Raw genomic sequence first — 16888 nt, 5'->3', positions numbered from 1 at the left:
CCTTGCCCACTCCACCTCCTGGGAGTTATAGCTGTCAGGAAATTGAAAGTAAAGCCTCCATGGGGGCCTTCTCTTGTGGTCCAGTGGTTAAGACTCTGCTCTTCCACTGCAGGGAGCACAGGTTAGATCCCTGGCTGGCGAACTAAGATCCCACATACTGCACACCAGGAAAAAAAAAGAAAGAAAGAAAAAGAAGGAAAGAAAGGAAAGAAGAAAGAAAACAAAGCCTCCTATTTGTGCAGCCTCTGTTGTTGATAGAGCATTGGATTGCATATCAGCTTACTTTTGAGATACAGGTGGCAGGTGATTTTATCGCCATTTATGGAGAGGAAACTGAGGCTTAGACAAGCTCGATGACTTGCCCAGAATTATATAGCAGGCAGATGATAAGTTAAGCATGGAAGCCAGGTCTCCTGATTCTTGGTTCACTCCTTTTCACCTAGCCTCTTAATGTTTGAAAGCACGCATGGGTTATTTTGATAGGATCCCACTTTAGAACAACTCAAACTATATTATTTAATGACAGAGTATGCAGATCCCACCATTCTCCACCTGTTTCCAAAGTCTTGAATTTTTCCATTCAGCCCTGTTTTTTAAGAGGCAAAACAATGTCCAGTCAAGGGATTTTTACTGAACGAAAGCCTTCCAAGCACAAAGCCCCAAGCTACCACAGTGTAGCACTGCTGCCCCAAAGGGAGGCCTCCCTGCCAGGGCCTGGCCCTGCACAGAGCTGGCCAGAAGCCAAGGAGGAGCGTGGGGTAGAGCACCCCAAAGGAGAGCAGACGGGCTGGCTGGCCGCAGCGCCAGCACTCTGAATAACGCTTTGCTTTTCCAGCCACACATCCAGGGTCCATTCCCCTCTCACCTCCAGCCTCCTGGCAGCCTCTCCTCTCACCCCACCCCACCCCCTGTCTGTCTTTGGGCTAGCTCTGAGGAGCTGATGCACTCTGGAGGGACGGAGGCCGTTCTCCATTATGACTGGCAGATGGATGAAAGGAGGCTTGCAGCCGGTGTGGGGCCACTGTTGCCATCTGTCTGGTGGGTCGGCTCCACGGATGGCCTTGCCCATTCACTCCTTCACGCACCACTGGGCTCTGGCCTTTTGTTTGGTTGACTGCGGGTGGGGCTGCGGCCGGGCAGCGGAGGAGAGAAGCAGCTGCTTTGTGTCTGGAGCAAACTTTCAGTGATTCATCAGGGTGATTGACACGAGGAAGCTGCCCAAGCCCCCAGACACCCTAGTGACTGACAACCCCAGCCCTCTTCCCCTTTCACACACCCCTTCACCTCCGCTTTGGCCAAGCAGCTCTCTGGGGTTAGAGGGGGTGGCCCCAGCTCGTCTGCAGGGATGAGGAGCAGGAAAAGCTGCCCTGGTCTTTTCTGTCTCTCTGTCTACCCTCTCTTCCTATTCGTTTCCCAGGTTGAGGTGGGACAGCCCTTACAGATTTTTTCTTTCTGTTTGGTTTCTGCGTACAAGGCCTGGCAGGTGGAGCGGCCAGAGCATGAGGAAAGGTCCATTAGCCACCCAGCAGCTGAGTAGGAAAAAAAAAAGGAATTGAACAGAGGTGGTGGGGTTGGCAGTCTTTCAGCCCATTTCCTGGTCTTTGAATAACACCCCAGGTCAGGGACTGGGATCAGTATGTGGAAGGCTTTAGGGCATTTAATTATTTAAAGGTCTCAATAAAAGGAACCAAAACCCTGGGGGAAGGGGTGGGGCGGGCAGGGATAGGCAGATGGTGTGCCCAAGCTGCTGGGAACCTGGGAACCAGGTGCAGGATGGGTGAGGGTAGGGGTAGGAGAGTTTAGGAGGGCTGAACTAGAGGTCAGAGCTCAGGAACTAAGAGAATAGGGGAGGGGAAGTGAAACAGAGATTGCCCTCCAGACCCAAGCAGGCCCTGCACATAGCCTTTCCCTATACCAACTGGGGGCAGGGTCTCACTCCTTTCTGCACTCCTGCCCACCACTCCTAAACTTCAAAATTCATATCTGCCCTAAGAGATATACATGTTGGAAACATACAACAAAACTGTGAAGTGAAGGGGATTATCCCTTCTCCTGTATTAGGTTGGTGCAAAACTAACTGCGATTTTGACAGTTGAACTTTGCTGTTTGATGTTGGAATACATTCTTTATTTTTATTTTTTTAATTAATTTATTTTTTAATTGAAGGATAATTGCTTTACAGAATTTTGTTGTCTTCTGTCAAACCTCAACACGAATCAGCCATCGGTATTCCCTCCCTCTTTAACCTCCCTCCCATCTCCCTCCCCATCCGACCCCTCTAGGTTGATACAGAGCCCCTGTTTGAGTTTCCTGAGACATACAGCAAATTCCTCTTGGCTATCTATTTTACATATGGTAATGTAAGTTTCCATGAAACTCTCTCTATACATCTCACCCTCTCCTCCCCTCTCCCCATGTCCATAAGTCTGTTCTCCATGTCTGTTTCTCCATTGGTGCACTGCAAATAAATTCTTTGTTACCATCTTTCTAGATTCCATATATATGCGTTATTGTATGATATTTACCTTTCTGTTTCTGACTTACTTCACTCTGTATAACAGGCTTTAGGTTCATACACTTCATTAGAACTAACTCAAATGCATTCCTTTTGAATGGCTGAGTAATATTCCATTGTGTATATGTACCACATCTTCTTTTTTTTTAAATTTTTTTAATAAATTTATTTATTTTAGTTGGGTGCTAATTACTTTACAATATTGTAGTAGTTTTTGCCATACATTGACATGAATCAGCCATGGGTTTACATGTGTTCCTCTTCCTGGACCCCCCTCCCACCTCCCTCCCAATCCCATCCCTCTGGGACATCCCATTACCCCAGCCCTGAGCATTTGTCTCATGCATCGAACATGGAATGGTGTTCTGTTTCACATATGATAATATACATATTTCAATGCTATTCTCCCAGAACGTCCCACCCTCACCTTCTCCCTCAGAGTCCATAAGACTGTTCTATGCATCTGTTTCTCTTATTCTGTCTCGCATATAGGGTTATCGTTACCATCTTTCAAATTCCATATATATGCATTAGTATACTGTATTGGTGTTTTTCTTTCTGGCTTACTTCACTCTGTATAATGGGCTCCAGTTTCATCCATCTCAGTAGAACTGATTCAAACGCATTTTTTTTAATGGCTGAGTAATGTACCACAACTTCTTTATCCATTCATCTGTCGATGGACATCTAGGTTGCTTCCACATTCTAGCTACTGTAAATAGTGCTGCAATGAACAATGGGATACATGTGTCTTTTTCAATTTTGGTTTCCTCAAGGTATATGCCTAGGAGTGGGATTGCTGGGTCATATGGTGGTTTTAGTCCTAGTTTTTAAGGAATTTCCATACCATCTTCCATAGTGGCTGTATTAATTTATATTCCCACCAACAGTGCAAGAGCATTCCCTTGTTCTCCACACCCTCTCCAGCATTTATTGTTTGTAGACTTTTTGTTGAGGGCCATTCTGACCAGCAGAGAAGGCAATGGCAACCCACTCCAGTACTCTTGCCTGGAAAATCCCATGGACAGAGGAGGCTGGTAGGCTGCAGTCCGTGGGGTCTCGAAGAGTCGGACACGACTGAGCAACTTCACTATCACTTTTCACTTTCATGCATTGGAGAAGGAAATGGCAACCCACTCCAGTGTTCTTGCCTGGAGAATCCCAGGGACGGTGGAGCCTGGTGGGCTTCTATGGGGTCGCACAGAGTTGGACACGACTGAGGCGACTTAGCAGCAGCAGCAGCATTCTGACCAGTGTGAGGTGATATCACATTGCAGTTTTGATTTGTGTTTTTCTAATAATGAGCAATGTTGAGCATCTTTTCATGTGTTTGTTAGCCATCTGTATGTCTTTGGAGAAATGTCTGTTTAGGTTGTTTTCCCACTTTTTGACTGGGTTGTTCATTTTTCTGGTGTTGAGATGTATGAGCTGCTTGTATATCTTGGAAATTAATCTTTGTCAGTTGTTTCATTTGCTATTATTTTCTCCCATTCTGAGGGTTGTCTTTTCACCTCGCTTATAGTTTCCTTTACTGTGCAAAAGCGTTTAATTAGGTCCCACTTGTTTACCTTTTTGTTTTTATTTGCATTACTCTAGGAGGTGGGTCATAGAGGATCTTGCTTTGATTTATGTCATTGAGTGTTCTATGTTTTTCTCTGAGAGTTTTATAGTTTCTGGTCTTACATTTATGTCTTTAATCCATTCTGAGTTTATCTTTGTGTATGGTGTTAGGAAGTGTTCTAATTTCATTCTTTTACATGTAGCTGTCCAATTTTCCCAGCACCACTTATTGAAGAGGGTGTCCTTGCTCCCATTATATATTCTTGCCTCCTTTGTCAAAAATAAGGTATCCATAGGTGCATGGGTTTATTTCTGGGTTTTCTATCTTGTTCCATTGGTCTATATTTCTGTTTTCGTGCCAGTACCATACTGTAGCTTTGTAGTATAAGCTGAAGTCAAGAAGGTTGATTCCTTCAGCTCCACTCTTCTTTCTCAATACTGCTTTGGCTATTCGGGTCTTTTGTGTTTCCATGTGAATTGTGAAATTTTTTATTCTAGTTCTGTGAAAAATGCCGTTGGTAATTTGATAGGGATCACATTGAATCTGTGGACTGCATTTGGTAGTATAGTCATTTCACAATATTGATTCTTCCTACCCAGGAACATGAACTATCTCTCCATCTGTTTATGCCATTTTTGATTTCTTTCATCAGTGTGTTATAATTTTCTGTGTACAGTTCTTTTGTTTCCTTAGGTAAGTTTATTCCTAGATATTTAATTCTTTTTGTTGCAATGGTGAAAGGGATTGATTCCTTAATTTCTCTTTTTGATTTGTCATTGTTAGTATGTAGGAATGCAAGTGATTTCTGTGTACTGATTTTGTATCCTCCGACTTTGCTAAATTCACTGATTAGCTCTTGTAATTTTCTGATACTATCTTTAGGGTTTTCTATGTACAGTATCATGTCATCTGCAAACAGTGAGAGCTTTACTTCTTCTTTTCTGATCTGGATCCCTTTTATTTCTTTATCTTCTCTGATTACTGTAGCAAGGACTTCCAAAAGTACGTTGAATAGTAATGGTGAAATTGGACACCCTTGTCTTGTTCCTAATGCTTTCGGTTTTTCACCATTGAGAATAATGTTTGCTTGCTGTGGGCTTATCATATATGGCCTTTACTATGTTGAGGTGGTTCCTTCCATGCCCATTTTTTGAAGAGTCTTAATCATAAATGAGTGCTGAATTTTGTCAAAGGCTTTTTCTGCATCTGTTGGGATTATCATATGATTTTTATCTTTCAATTTGTTAATATGGTGTATCACATTGATTGATTTGCATATACTGAAGAATCCTTGCATCCCTGGAATAAACCCAACGTGATCATGGTGTATGAGCTTTTCAATGTGTTGTTGAATTCTGTTTGCTAAAACTTTGTTGAGGATTTTTGCACCTATGGTCATCAGTGATATTGGCCTGTAGTTTTCTTTTTTTGAGTTGTCTTTCTCTGGTTTTGGTATAAGGGTGATGGTGGCCTTGTAGAATGAATTTGGAAGTGTTCCTTCCTCTGCAATTTTTGAAAGAGTTTTAGAAGGATAGGCATTAATTCCTCTCCAAATGTTTGATAGAATTCACCTGTGAAGCCATCTGGTCCTGGGCTTTTGTTTTTTGGGAGATTTTTGATCACAGCTTCAATTTCAGTGCTTGTATTTGGTTTGTTCATAATTTCTATTTCTTCCTGGTTCAGTCTTGGAAGATTGAACTTTTCTAAGAATCTGTCCATTTCTTCCAATTATCCATTTTATTGTCATATAGTTGTTCATAACAGTCTCTTATAATCCTTTGTATTTCTGCATTGTCTGTTGTAACCTCTCCTTTTTCAATTCTAATTTTGTTGATTTGCTTCTCTCTTTTTTTCTTGATGAGTCTGGCTAAAGGTTTGTCAATTTTGTTTATCTTCTCAAAGAACCAGCTTTTAGTTTTGTTAATCTTTACTATTGCTTCTTTCATTACTTTTTCACTTATTTCTGTTCTGATCTTTATGATTTGTTTCCTTCTGCTAATTTTTGTTGTTGTTGTTCTTTTTTTCCAGTTGTTTTAGGTGTAAAGTTAGGTTGTCTACTCGATACTTTTCTTGTTTCTTGAGGTAGGATTGTATTGCTATAAACTTCCCTCTTAGAACTGCTTTTGTGTATCCCACAGGTTTTGAGTTGTGTTTTCATTGTCATTTGTTTCTAGGAATTATTTGATTTCCCTTTTTATTTCTTCAGTAAGCTGTTCATTATCTAGAGATGTATTGTTTAATCTCCATGTGTTTGTGTTTCTTACAGTTTTTTTCTTGTAATTGATATCTAGTCTCATAGTGTTGAAGTTGGAAAAGATGCTTAATTTCAATTATCCTAAATTTACTGAGATTTTATGTTACCCAAGAAGTAGTCTATCCTGGAGAATGTTTCATGTGCACTTGAGAGAAGATGGATTCTTCTGCATTTGGATGGAATGTCCTGAAGCTATCAATGAGACCCAGCTCATCTAATGTATCATTTAAGATTCGTGTTTCCTTATTAATTTTCTGGGTTGATGATCTGTCCATTGGTGTGAGTGTGGTATTAAAGTCTCCTACTATTATTTGTTACTGCAATTTCTCCTTTTATGTCTGTTAGTGTTTGTCTTATGTATTCAGGTGCTCCTATGTTGGGTGCATAGTTATTTACAATTGTTATGTCTTCCTTTTGTATTGATCCCTTGAGCATTGTGGAGTGTCCTTCTTTATCTCTTGTAATCTTCTTTATTTTAAGGTCTATTTTGTCTGATATGAGGATTGCCACTCCAGCTTTCTTTTGCTTCCCATGTGCATGGAATATATTTTTCCATCCTCTCACTTTCAGTCTATCTGTGTCTTTAGGTCTGAAGTGGGTTTCTTGTTTTTGTATCCACTCAGCCAGTCTGTGTCTTTTGGTTGGAGCATTTAATCCGTTTACATTTAAAGCAATTATTGATATATATGTTCCTATTGCCATTTATTTTTTTCAGTTGTTTGGGGTTTGTTTTTGTAGATCTTTTTCTTCTCTTGTATTTCCTGTAAGTCCCTTTAACATTTGTTGTAAAGTTGGTTTGGTGGTACTGAATTCTCTTAACTTTTGCTTGTCTGAAAAGCTTTTGATTTCTCCATCAATTCTGAATGCAATCCTTGCAAGGTTCAGTAATCCAGGTTGTAGATTTTTCCCTTTCAGTACTTTAAATATATTCTGCCATTCCCTTTTGGTCTGCAGAGTTTCTGCTGAAAGATCAGCTGTTAAACATATGGGGTTTTCCTTGTATGTTCTTGTTGCTTTTCCCTTGCTGCTTTTAATATTCTTCGTGTTTAATCTTATTAGTTTGATTAGTATGTGTCTTGACATGTTTCTCCTTGGGTTTACCCTGTATGGGACTTTTTGTGCCTCTTGGACTTGACTGACTATTTCTTTTTCCCATGTTTGGGGAATTTTCAACTATAATCTCTTCAAAAATTTTCTCATACCCTTTCTTTCTCTCTTCTTCTGGGATCCCTATAATTCGAATGTTGGTATGTTTAATATTGTCCCAGAAGTCTCTGAGACTATCCTCAGTTCTTTTCATTCTTTTTATTTTATTCTGCTCTTCAGCAGTTATTTCCACCATTTTATCTTTCAGCTCACTGATCTGTTCTTCTGCTTCAGATATTTTGCTATTGATTCCTTCTAGAATATTTCTAATTTCAGTAATTGTGCTGTTTGTCTCTGTAAGTTTCTTGTTTACTTCTTCTAGGTCTTTTGTTAATTGATTCTTGCATTTTCTCTATTTTGTTTTCAAAGTTTTTGATCATCTTTACTCTCATTATTCTGAATTCTTTTTCAGGTAGTTTGCCTATTTCCTCTTCATTTATTTGGACTTCTGTGCTTCTAGTTTGTTCCTTCATTTGTGCTGTATATTTCTGCCTTTCCATTATTTCTTTTAAACTTATTGTGTTTGAGGTCTCCTTTTCCCAGGCTTCAAGGTTGAATTCTTTATTCCTTTTGGTTTCTGCCTTCCTAAAGTTGGTCCAGTGGTTTGTGTAAGCTTCATATAGGGTGAGGTTTGTGCTGAGTTGTTTTCTTTTTTTTCCCCCTCTGATGGGCAGGGCTGAGTGATGTGATAATCCTGACTGCCCATGATTGGGTTTGTATTTTTGTTCTGTTTGTTGTTTGGATGAGGCATCCTGCACACAGTGCTACTATTGGTTTGGTGATGTCAGGTCTTGTATTCCAGTGGTTTCCTTTGTGTGAGTTCTCACTATTTGATACTCCCTAGGATTAGTTCTCTGATAGTCTAGGGTCTTGGAGTCAGTGCTCCCACTCCAAAGGCTCAGGGCTTGGTCTCTGGTCAGGAACAAAGATTCCACAAGTGGTTTGTTATGACATTGCTGCTGCTGCTGCTGCTAAGTCGCTTCAGTCATGTCCGACTCTGTGCGACCCCATGGATGGCAGCCCACCAGGCTCCGCCGTCCCTGGGATTCTCCAGGCAAGAACACTGGAGTGGGTTGCCATTTCCTTCTCCAGTGCATGAAAGGGAAAAGTGAAAGTGAAGTCGCTCAGTCGTGTCCGACTCGTAGCGACCCCATGGACTGTAGCCTACCAGGCTCCTCTGTCCATGGGATTTTCTAGGCAAGAGTACTGGAGTGGGGTGCCATTGCCTTCTCCGTGTTATGACATTAAGTGAGATTAAAACAAATACCCCAAAATGAGAAACCAAAGGTGAACCACAGACAAATGGCAGTTATAAAATCAGGCAAGTAATAATTAAAATAATGGAATATACACATATACATATATACCCATAAACAAAATCAAAACAGTCTAACAAAAATAAAGTACAACAGATTGACCCAGCAAACAAAGGAAACCAAAAATGATATCTACCAGTTAAGAACAAACTAACTAAAGCACAAACTGGAAAACAAAACTAAAGCAAGGTGTCAAGTGGGGAATAAAGCAATTAAAAAAAAAAAAAACCTAACAACTATGTTGAGAGGAAAAGAAAGAAAGTGAAGAAAGAATACATATGCAAAGTTAAATAGAGGTAGATAAAGAAGATTTACATACATTAAAGATAAACTGCAAGGAGAAAAGAACAGTAGGAAAAACAAACAAAGAATGAATGTAGAAAAAATAATAGGTTTAGAAATTAAAACGTAAAAAGAGAAAAAAAAAGTAGGGAAAAAAAAAGGAAAACTCCACAGAACTGCAAAAGGCCAACATAGAGGCAGAGGTTTATAAAAACAATAAAAATTGTAATTGAAAAAAAAACTCAAAACATTAATTAGATTCCATAGTGCTAATAAAATCAATAACTACAACAGAGGAACAAAAACAGAAAAAGAAAAAATGTCCTAAATAAACTGCAGAACAAGTCAAAATATATGAATAGTAATATTTTTCTTGAGTCACTGCTGTCAGGGTCCTTTCCCTCACTGGGAGTCACAGTCCACCTCGCCCCCCTAAGGTGCCTTCCAACACTGTGCTGATCTCTGGACCTGCTGTGGGGGCAGCTCAGATTCTAATCTGTTCCTACTCCTGTGTGTTCTTGCCTCCAATGTCCAGCTATAAGAGCTAGTGCGTTTTCTTTTGTGAGAACTCTCAATGTCCTTTTATATATTCCATAGACACAGAGTCTGCCTAGTTGATCTGCAGCTTGTACAGCTGGTGGGAAGGTTTTGGGTCTTCTTCCTTAGCCACATTGCCCTTGGGTTTCACTTGTGGTTTTATTCTACCTCTGCATGTGGGTCATCCACTGGGGTTTAGCTCCTGAAGCTGTCCTGGACGGCTTGGGTTTGCCCCTGTGAGGGCCAGGTGTGGAGGTGGTGCAGCTGCTTCAGTCACAGGGGTTCTGGCAGCACCTGGTACTCAGTGAAGTTGGCAGCTAGGGCAGTAGGAAATAGTGCTCTAGAAGGGTATGGCAACCAGTATTGGACAATACACTCCAGTATCCTTGCCTGGAGAAGCCTACTGACAGAGAAGCCTGGCAGGCCACAGTCCACAGGGTCGTAAAGAGTTGGACACGACCGATGTAACCAGTGTGCATAGAGAGAAGCTGACTGTGGCAGCTCTGCCCCTATGAGCATGTAGATGGTGCAGCTGCTTGGGCCGAGGGGACCCTGGCGGCACCAAGTATGCAGGGACATGGACTGCCTCCGCCACAGGAGTTATGGCCCTATCGGAGTCTTTTTTCAAGCCTCTGGTAGCTGGCAATCAGAAGGCCTCTTTGGACAGTCTTTCTCTGTAGCTCCTCACATTCAGGCACTCAGAGGTATCCCTTGCCTGGGGTCCTCTGTTGTTCAGCACATCAGGCACACAGAGGGCGCCCCCTGGCTGGGGTCCTACTCTGTAGATCAGCGCATCAGTCACTTAAAGGAGCACCCTGGGTACGGTCCTGCTCTGTATGTAGTTCAGTGCATCAGACGTTTGATGGGCCAGCCTCTCTATTGTTCAGCTGTGGATGCTGGCATGTGGGGAGAGAGAGGCTATGGTGATGGCTCCACCCCCTATGTATGTGCTCAGCAGTATCACCTTGCTTCCATGGCTGCCTGGCTTTCCTCCACAGGCATTTCCTACCACGATCTCCTCCCTAATATCCCCTCAATCGGTCTCTCTGCAGTCAACAGCAGCCCTCGCCCTGAGATTGCTCCACAATCCCTAAACTTCAGCTCCCTGCCGCTGGGCCTTCCAGGCAACCAGCGTTCCTGTCCAGTGTATGTATGGCTGCAGCAAGGACTGTCTGATTCTCTTTCCATTTAGGCTGCCACAGATCAGATCTTTCACTCTCAGCCTTAAATGTTTCTCCTCTGACCCAGACAATTGCCCCGATGTGGGGATCAGATCCCTGCTTCAGTTCCCCCACCCACCAAGGGCAGGTCCAGTTTTACTAACACTCCTGTTTTACCCCTAGTTCCTTTGCCCTACCGAGTTTTGCATGGTTTTATATATTCTTTTCCAATGGTCAGGTACTCCTGTCTGCTCTCAGCTGTTGTTCTGCAAGCACTTCTGTGTCTGAAGGTGTATTCCTGACGTATCCATGGAGAGAGATGTACTCCATGTCCACCTACTCCTCTGCCATTTTTTCTCCTCATCTGGAATACATTTTTAAATAAATGTGGTTATGTTACACATCATTTTAATGCACATTTCTCACTTTATGCTTTTTTGCTAATGACATTATTTGCTGTTTATTTTATATTTATTTTAGACTAGGGAAATGAAGTTAGACGAAAAGCAAATATGAGCAATTTTCTTGAGCTCAAAATGAGGTCATAAAGCAGTGGAGACAACCTTCAACATCAACAATGCATTTGGCTCAGGAACTGCTAATGAACATAGAGTGTAGTGGTGGTTCAAGAAGTTTTGGAAAGGAGACGAGAACCTTGAAGATGAGGAGCATGGTGGCAGGCCATCAGCAGTTGACAGCAAACAGTTCCCAGAATCATCAGAGCTGATCCTTTCATAACTACAGGAGAAGTTGCCAAAGAACTTAATGTTGCCCATTCTATTGTCATTCGGCATTTGAAGCAAATTGGAAAGGTGAAAAAGCTTGATAAGTGGGTGCCTCATGAGCTGACTACAAATCAAAAAAATCGTTTTTTGAAGTGTCATCTGTTATTCTATGAAACAACAACAAAACATTTCTTGATCAGATTGTGATGGGCAACAAAAAGTGGATTTTATATGACAACCAGCGCCAACTGGCCCAGTTGCTGGACCAAGAAGCAGCTCTAAAGCACTTCCTAAAGCCAAACTTGCACCAAAAAAAGGTCATGGTCACTGTTTGGTGGTCTGCTGGGTCTGCTGCCAGTCTGATCCACTAGCACTTCCTGAATTCCAACAAAACTATTACATCTGAGAAGTATGCTTAGCAAATCAATGAGATGCACCAAAAACTGCAACACCTGCAGCTAGCATTGGTCAACAGAAGGGCCCAATTTTTCTTCACAACAACATCCAACCACATGTTGCACAATCAACGCTTCAAAAGTTGAACGAATTGGGCTCATCTGCCACATTCACCTGACCTCTTGCTAATCGACTACCACTTCTTCAAGCATCTTGACAACTGTTTGCAAAGAAAATGCTTCTACAACCAGCAGGATGCAGAAAATGCTTTCCAAAAGGTCATGAAATCCTGAAGCACGGATTTTTATGCTACAGGAATAAACAAACTTATTTCTCATTAGCAAAAATGTGTTGATTACAATGGTTCCTATTTTGACTAATAAAGATATGTTTGAGCCTAGTTATAATGATTTAAAATTCACAGTCCAAATGCGATTATGTTTGCACCAACCTAATAGCACTTAGGGATGCTCCAGATTGGTTCAGTGGTGACTGGGACTAGGCAGATGGATAGGAGGATTTTTTCTATCTTTCTGTGGTAAAACTTCTACAACACAATTCACCATTTTATCTAGTTTCATTTTATAAAGTGAGACCACACAGTGAATCTATGGAAAGACTGAGAAAGCAAATAATTGGAGGTCCTGCTCTTGGGAGCACACACTGCTTCAAAAGGCAGCATATGTCCCCAAGAATATAGGGGCCCTAGGTCCCTAGGAAGAAACATACTAGTTAGATGCGATTTGAATTCAGCTTTGCCATGTACTAGCTCTGAGACCATAGGTAAGTTATTTCTCAATGTCTGTTTTCTCATCTTTACAATGAGGATAAAAAATTGCTCCCAATCAGTATGGTTGAGGGCATTAATATAGGTAAAGCACTTAGAAGAATGTCTGGCTCTTTGTAAGCACACAATAAATGTTATTAAATATTATTGTCATTAACATTACCAGATCAGGAGACATTCATACAGGTTACACAATGGGAACTGAGAGAAACGGGGAATTTGATGAAGGTGTTACTTGCCTCTGCCCGTTCTCCCATTTGTAATGAGCGATGGTTGGAAGTGTGGTTTTTGCTATTGCTAAAATAGTAGTTTTGTTTGGGTAGCCCCCTGTCTCACCTGCACTCCCTTCCACCTTCACCAGGACGAGTACACAGCTCCAGGTCTGGGGCTCTGATACCCTCTGGTCCAGACCCTTACTTTGTGGCAGTTTGGGCATTATTGTTAGCAGTAATTTATTGACGGGATGACAAATTCAAATGGCTAGGGTACCTGAGATATAATTCTGCTTCCTGAGGCTCTTCTCTCATTAGCCCCGCCGAGGCCACAAAGGCACGAGGAATGAGGGGTCCCTTGGTCACCGTGGGGCACAGTGTAATGTACCTCAGCCTGTCCTCACTTCTCAGTGTGGTCAGCCTCAAACGTGCAATAAAAAGTGGTGCTCAATACATTTTGACTTGAAGAGAACGGTAACAATTTATGATATTGAATCTCTGTGTGAAGTCAAATAAATTTGGGCTAGATTTCAGAAAATAGGACACTAAAAAGGTCATGTTTTACCCTTGGGGTGGACTGCTTTCTGCACCTTCCAGCGAGGCAGTTCTCCACTCTCAACACGCCGGGGACAACGGCGACGCCTATCAGCCAGGGACAGCCGCGGACGACCCGCGAGGGCTGCGCGGACTCAGACATCCCCAGCGAGGGCGAGCTGCGACCATGTGCGGGCGTGAGGACCGGCAGGTGTCTGCCTACCTCCCTCCCGGATGTGGGGCGAGGGAGGAGCCCGCGGCCCCTCACCACATCCCTCAATCCCTACGAGCAGTTGGCTAACACGCTGCGAATCGCGCTCGCTACTCGGTTTTCCTAGTTTGGCAACAGGACTGGGGCCGCAGCTTCCGCCCACTCTGGGAAGCTCAGCAACAAGCTGCTGATTGGCTGGCCGGGAGGCAGAGCGAACCAATCAAAGACCTCCCCGACGCCCGCGGTCTGGGAGAGGCGTTAACAGAGCCGGAGAGGGAGGGAGGGAGGGGCCGGCGGGGCGGGGCGGGGCCGGGGGCGGGGCCGGCGGGGCCGGCGGGGCGGGGGCGGGGGCGGGGGCGGGGGCGGGGGCGGGGCGGGGCGGGGCGGGGCGGGGCGGGGCGGGGCGGGGCGGGGCGGGGCGGGGCGGGGCGGGGCGGGGCGGGGCGGGGCGGGGCGGGCGCGGGCCGCCTGCCCGCTTCCTCCCCGGCCCCTCCCTCCCGCCGCTGCTGCCGGAGCGTCTCGGGTTCTTCAGTCTTAAGGTCTCTCCCTCATTTCTCAGACCTGCCCCACAGCCTGACCGACGGCAAGGCTGGTGCAGGCATTTTTGAGGCATTCTGGAGGTTCTGGGTTTCTGGAAACTCCTCGGCCGTCTTTCCAAAGCCCCCTGGATCTGAGCATTTGTTTTCCCACGTTTGTCACTAGGACCCTCCTGTCTTCTTCTTACCTGTATGTGCTCACGCCCTCCTGTGTCTCACCCACCTTCTAAAACCAAATTAACCATCCGTTTTATTACACAGTACCTTATTAGCAGCAGCCTCCTAGACTTAGTAGAGTATGCATTTCTGAGGATATACATTGTGAACTCGGTAAGATAAAGCATTTCGAATAACCTTGTTCCCCACCTCAATGCACACAAACATACACACACGTACAGATTCAAAGAATTTAGTACAGTAGCCACAAGATTAAGACTCTAGAGACGGCGACAGGGTACGAATCCAGATCTGCCTTTTACTGGCTGTGTGACCTTGAGCAGATACTTAACCTCTCTGAACCTCAGTTTCTACCAATGAAAAATGCTACTGATGGTAGCACCTACTTCCTAGCATTATTATGACAAAATGTCTGACATATGCCTAATAAATTATATTATTTTAGGTATTAATAACGAAGGAAGGAGTATTCCTTTCCCACGTTTAATCTCAGCCCTCCATTCTTGGCTTAGGTGCTAGAGGTAACAACTACATTCTAGGAACATGTAAAATTTCTATCATTAAAGCAATTTAAAATTCAGATTAACACTTAGCACATTCTCATAGCCCCCAGCCTTCACATGGATCCAGCTTTTAGCTCATGAATTTTATAAAGGGAGAGACCTATTGGCAAGATAGGATCATTTTTTTCCTCAAGAACTTTTATTCAAATTCATCCCTCTCAAAAATTTTAGAATAGCAGCATCTGAAGATTTACAATAATCCCATTTTATAGGATTTAACATTCTCCTTTTTTCATGGACTTCTGAAGTGCCCTACCTGATCTCTCCATATACTTACATTAACACCAAGATTTGATTGTTTTTCCTAAACCTCTTCTACTGAAGTCCTTTCTTGTCTTCTCAGAAACTCATCTCTTCTGCAATCTTTGCCTCTCCTCCAAATGCTACACGGTGGTCCATAGATTTTCCTCAGTGAACACAAAGTAGCAATTCAGTGCTCACAGACCCCTGGTGGTCATCTTGCCATGTTCCATCACCTGCCTTACCCTGTTGATGTCAGAAGTGACCTTTGTTGATGTGTTGTGTTGTTAAGAGTCAGGTCTGGGGCACCTCAGTAATGCCAAATACTGGGGACAGGGAGGATGCAAGGTACACAAGGATGCAATACAGAGCATTGGGGTATAATTCAATGAGAAGCCAGTAGACTTGGGTTTCAGTGTTGAGTCTGTGCCATCAGGAGCAAGTCAATAAAGTGTTTGGTCTCAACTACCCTATCTTTAAAATGGGTGAATCAGACCTGTCTCCTTACTTTATAGATATTTTGGGAAACTAGAGTATACTGTTGAAGGTACTGTATATTTTTTGGGAAAAAAATGGTTGTGTGTGTGTGTGTGTGTGTGTGTGTGTAACAGGCTATTAAATCCATTTTATGCCACTATTTCCATTTGCTCCCCCAAAATATGTTCTAACAGTTGTTATTAAGTCTTATGAACCCAGCTTTGTGCTAACTGTTATGGGGTATATGACACAATCTCTGTCTTTAAAGAATTTACAATCTAACCACGTTGCTCAACTAACACATGAAATAATGTGGGTACTGACTTGTGGGTTCCCCACCTCTTCTATCTTACAATAAGGAGTGATTTGGTGGTATGACAATGGAGCCAATGTGGATGTGCCTTACTCCCAACTAGCCCATCTGCTGGCCTCTTACCTCTCCCTTTCCATCCTTGGTGGAGTATGGGGTCTTACAAACCACTCTCTCTGCTGCCTTCACCAGTGTTCACTAGCCATGGCCTGATGCTTTGTGACCTGAGTTTGGAGAGATGCCAGCGTATTCACAGGGGTCTCCTCTCCTGCTCACGTTTGATGCTCCCCTTCACTTATACTTCCTGTTCCTGATGCTTTCCAGCCTGTACCTGCCCAAATGGCACTGCTTACACTGCTTACAAAACTGATGTGGAGTGCCATCACAGTCATTGTAGCTACGACAGCTGCTCTGGAGTGGGCTTTAGGTGGGACACTGGGGGTGTTCTTCCTCTGTGCTCGGCAAAAGAGGCCATTTCCTTTCTCCTTCTGCAAGAAGAAGAATGGTGCTAGTATACACCTTCCAATCTCTATTTGCTCCCCAGGCCAGGTAGACTAGAAAAGATGCAAGTTGCTTACCTTTCCCCACAGCACAGAATCCTCTTTGTGGACTCCCTCAGACTTCTTGGTGGAGGGAGCTAATCTTTGATTGCGTGGAGGACCAGTTCTGTTGCTGCATGCTCAGCAGGCTGCTGCATGCTCAGCAGGCATACTCCAGCTGCAGATTCTCAGTTTAGCACCTTTTCTTTTTGGGAGCTGTCAACAAAGCTTCAGCATAGCCTCTAAGAAGGAATAGATCAGTATAAGGAATAGATCATCTTTGACAATAAAAGATGGGCATGCAGATTAAAATAAATATCACTACCAAGTCTCATCCATCAGACTGTCCAAATTACTAAAGTCTGAAGCTACTGGCATCATGGGGATGTGGAAAAATGGGGACTCAGGTA

General features: G+C 43.3%; 1 long non-coding RNA gene across 1 annotated transcript; it reads right to left on the bottom strand.

Annotated features, from left to right (window-relative positions):
* Window positions 1-7632: 7632 nt before the first annotated feature.
* LOC145507723 (uncharacterized) lies at window positions 7633-13829 on the bottom strand. Its single transcript, XR_014055054.1, has 2 exons — window positions 13457-13829; window positions 7633-11135 (listed from the first exon to the last, which is right to left on the bottom strand). It is a non-coding gene; the product is annotated as an uncharacterized LOC145507723 (long non-coding RNA).
* Between the last annotated feature and the right edge of the window lie 3059 nt (window positions 13830-16888).

The sequence above is a fragment of the Giraffa tippelskirchi genome, chromosome 5, assembly GCF_054371585.1.
Source record: "Giraffa tippelskirchi isolate mGirTip1 chromosome 5, T2T-mGirTip1v1.2.pri, whole genome shotgun sequence".
Lineage (NCBI taxonomy): Eukaryota > Metazoa > Chordata > Mammalia > Artiodactyla > Giraffidae > Giraffa > Giraffa tippelskirchi.
This window is presented reverse-complemented; position numbering and strand designations above follow the sequence as displayed.